The sequence below is a fragment of the Vicia villosa genome, linkage group LG6, assembly GCF_029867415.1.
Source record: "Vicia villosa cultivar HV-30 ecotype Madison, WI linkage group LG6, Vvil1.0, whole genome shotgun sequence".
Taxonomy (NCBI): Eukaryota; Viridiplantae; Streptophyta; class Magnoliopsida; order Fabales; family Fabaceae; genus Vicia; species Vicia villosa.
Window position 1 is genome coordinate 72,514,696 of NC_081185.1, and position 4,795 is coordinate 72,519,490.

The following is a 4,795-nucleotide window of genomic DNA, read 5'->3' on the forward strand; positions in this document are numbered from 1 at the left end:
TTGATATCCAATGCCCCAATGTTTAGTGGAAAAAGATGCCTATGATCTCCAAGCCATGAAGGAAGTGCCCCAAGAAATAACCTTGTCATATGCTTCAACGTTTAGATTGAAGGGTATGCCCTTGATCTCCAGGATATGGAGGGCTATCCATAGTGTTCTATCCTTTTGAATTTGAATTCTTCCCATGTTTGACATGCCCCTGTTTGTTATTGTTTCGAGATGTGACCCAAGTCGATTGAACCTTAGGAAGAATGCCCCTAGTAAATAGGATGTTTGATTGTATGCCCCTGTAATCCTTGGAATTTTGCCCCTGTTTAGGAGAACCCTCTAGATGTGGTTCCCCCATGCAAAGGTCTTTATTAGAAGTGATCGCCCTTGATTAACCAATTTCGAGATTTCCTTGATGCTAAGTGTATATTCGTAGATGACGTTATACCCTTTGAGAAGTAACTCCAATGCGATGCGTGTGCAAGTTTTGGAATCGAAGTCCGTTATGAACTAGGACTGGATAATTAGAAATGAATGCTTGAAGAAACGTATTGGTTAGAAATAGTTTTAACAAACCTAGGAGTCAGTATAAAAAAATCCTGCTTAATATGATTTCGTAGTTAACCTTGCCTCAATTAGGACTTTTGAATGTTGTAATTTGGCCTGGTTCGTGGTTTGAGAAACAATGAATATAAGGCTCAAAATTTATTTAACCCACCCCTTTCTCCTTGATATTCTCCGAATCCTAAAAATTTGCCTAATCCAATGATTGCGCCTTGTTTGCAAGAGAATCGCTTCAGTTTTGATGTTGAGCAGAAGCCTTAGTAGAGATCCAAACACCGATGAGAAATGTTGTAAAGATCCAAGCATTGACGGGAAGCTTCGTTGATTTAGCAGTCACAAGATTATCCTTTGCTGTTTCGCCTTTGTTTTGTTTTTATCCCTTATTTTTGCATGAACCAATTCCTTTGAATTTGATCCATCGGGATGCCCTAATTTTTGCCTAAGTCGTTTTTGTTTTCTTTTATAGAATTTTCTGTTTTGACTTAGCGGGCGCTTTCCTCCTTTTGTTGAATGCTCCTTTTGATCCTTGGATTATGAATATTGTGACTGCCATGTCGACTTTGATTTGTAAGCTTCAACTTTGATACATCCTCGATCTTGAATGATGTATTGAGGAAGAAGATGTTGTGAATGTTATCTCCATTGCTTCCTCAATCTTGGATGAATGCGAGGAAGAAGATGTGCTTAAACCTTTGCCTGATCCTTATGCTTTAACCTTTGCTTCAACCTTTGCTTGGATTGACTGATTCTCTTGACAACCAAAATACACCATTGAATTAATCGAAATCTACCCTGCCCTTGGTTGAAATCAAGGTTTATTTGAAAAGTAAGAAACAAACTCCAACTCCTGGCTCGAGAGGGGTGACGAGGGATTAACATCCTTATATCTACACTATTTAGGAATTGAAACAATGCCTGTACATCGTCGGCTCGGTCTTACCTTGAAAGCATATGTTTAGCGAGATTTAGTTATTTGCATTCGTCATTCTCCCTTAAGTTTGTTAGTAATTGAGAATTGAAATTGAAAATAGAATTGTGCGAGTGGAAAGTCGTAGTAGTGAGCAAATGAAGCGAATGTATTGACTCCAAAACCTGCATGGTCATCCCATTAGAATTGCTAATCCGAAGGTACAACTTTTATCCTGAGTGACACTTAGCGATCGTAGGGGTTGAAATTTTGTGCATGACAAAACCTATGGATCCTAGGGACAATCTCCTTGGTAAATCCGTTGACCTTGTTTTACTCCTTAGTTCCTAGACTTGTAGAAGTAAAGGGTAATCTCGGATTCTCCTTGGGCACGTCAAACCGGTCGGGAATAAATTGTTAGCGGTGGGTTTTCGTCGTATCGGAACTTCATGAGTTTCCTTTCACTGAACCTCTTTTGCTTTTCCTAAGGATAGTATCACACCATTTGTAACCTTCATAGTTTGTAAATTGATGTAGAAAATTTATGACCCTTTTACCCCTTGATGGGAAGTTAACATATGTCGCCTTCCCTCTATCGTAGTTATGCATCTTTGTTCAGGATATTGCCCTAGTTTGACTAATCCTTGCACCCAAGTTATCGTAGAGCGTCCTTGTAAGCTTTACTATGTTCGTAGATGAACCCCTTTATGACTAGATACTGTCATACCCCAATTTTTGACCCTAAGATCATACATCAATTGCATTCAATCATCAATCAAGAGCACCATTGTGAAGCTTTATCTTTGATACTGTGATTATCTCTGAGGGGAATTATCGAGCATTTATAACCTTTTATTTGTTTATACTAACCAAAAAAATCAAAAATATATGTTTTGTCTCTTTTGTTTATATTTTACAGGTGAAAGATCGGGCAAAAATCAAAACAGTGCAAGAAAACAATTTTTGAAAATTTGAAGGTGGAAATCGATTTACCCCTGTGGGAAATCGATTTCCTGTGCGCAAAATTCAAAAAAATATAAGAGGGAAGCTTGACATCATTTTGGCACCTTTTTATTTGATCATTTTATCAATTTTCCACCTCATCAAAATTAACTCATTCATTAAACCCTCTTTAACCCCATTTTACCACTTTTTACCATTTAATTGCCACTTTAATCACCAATTAAACACAAGTTAATCACCAAACACAAAAAGACCAATTTGCCACTACTCTTGCTCCAACTCTATAAATAGAGCCCTCTACTCTCTCATTTCTCAAGCTTGGAGAGCCAAAAAATTGCTTGCAAATTCATTTCTCACCATTTCCAAAACCCTCACCCAAAGTTCATTTTCATAAGATTAGTAAGATTCACATTGAGTCTTGCTAATTTTGAACTAAGCCTCCTACATTGCACTCTTTTCTTGATTGTTCATCTCCATACTTGAAGGATCTACACTTTGTGCTTGTTCTTGAAGCTACTTCAACACTTTAATTCAAGAATTGGTAAATTTCTCAATTCTAAGATGTAGATCTTTGTTGCTTGTGTTCAATGCATCTTTGATGCTATATTGGTGCTATTTGATGGTGATTTGATGGAAAATTCGTGCTCCTATGGATATGTGATCATAAGGTGTTTGTATGTTTGCCTAAATCAAGTTTCAAAGTTCATAATGCTGTTTTTTTGAAAACTGTGCGCAGGAAATCGATTTCCTACAGAGGGAAATCGATTTCCACTCTGTTTTTTGCGCCCAAAATTGAACTCTGCACTCAGGAAATCGATTTCCTACAGAGGTAAATCGATTTCCAGTAAGGCAGAATGTGTTTTTTTGCCTTTTTTATGCTTGTTTTGGCTTCCTACTTCCTCCACTTCATTAATATCATTGGATCTAGGATGTTGATAGGTTTGAAAGAACCTAATCCATAATATTAGATGAATGATATTAATGATAGTGTGAGTTGATTATCTTTTGTGAATTTTATTCTTCTTCCTCCACTTCATTAATATCATTGGATCTAGGATGTTGATAGGTTTGAAAGAACCTAATCCATAATATTAGATGAATGATATTAATGATAGTGTGAGTTGATTATCTTTTGTGAATTTTATTCTTCTTCCTCCATTTCATTAATATCATTGGATCTAGGATGTTGATAGGTTTGAAAGAACCAAATCCATAATATTAGATGAATGATATTAATGATAGTGTGAGTTGATTATCTTTATGCATTTTATCTTCTCCTTCTCCTTTTTTTCTTTTGATCGATGAAAGTCTTAATACTTTGAGAATTCTTATGGATTCTTAGTAAAGACTAGATCGTTACCTATTTTCTTTTCGTGCGGTATTGCTTTCGGAAGGCGATCTACATATCGTTCTTCTCGCATGCATTAGCACATAAAGTCTTGACCGGCCTCGTTGTAGGGTGATTTCTACATAAATCACTTGGCGATCTGCTTAACATAGCGCAATATTTCGTGTCCCGAATAAAACAAGATCAAACATGGAAGAGAATTGTATGCGGTTGATTTAAGACTTGTGGAGGTTTTTATCATGTAGTCGCTATGATTCTATCAAGCTTCTGATAAACCCCATTGAATTTAAATCTGAGTACATCATTCACTCACCATAGATCTTCCTACTAACTTTGATAACATACTTGACAAGTTTCAAGATGGTTATCTTTAACACTTAACAACTAACTTTAATTTCCGCACCTTTACTATACCGCTCTTTATATTACCGCTCTTTATATTTCTCGTTTTATTGCTTTACTTTATCATTTCATCATATTTACTTTCCGTCATTTTCTCTTTGTCCACTTGGACATATGTTTATGCTTCTGTTATTTTTCTTTTGTCCACTTGGACCATACTTTATTTTTTCGCTAAAACACTAATAAATAACCAAAATCTAAAAAATACATAAGGCTCTCTTTGGACTATCGGTTACTATCCCTAGCGCTTTGGAGATTCGGACTTATGGACCTAGTACCTCTGGACTCATTCTATTACTATCCTGTGATTGTTCTGTCTGTCTGGCATTGTTCTGTTGTATGTTTATGTGTGCAGGTATTTCCTTGAAAGCCCTTGATGGTTAATTCCAAGGCATTGATATAAGGATTTTACCCGAAAACAGCCGTTACTCTGCCCAATTTTCGTCAGAATCTTAATGTGCTTAATGAAAAAATGGTGCTAAGACAATAAGTTCATCTGGATCCGCGAGTGTTAATGTGTTGGTATTGATAAATCCAAAGGATGGGAAAACTACCTTGGCTCTTAATGTCAAGTGTTGGCTTCTTATTCGGTTAGACCGTTTCTTTCCTTAGCTTTTATTTTA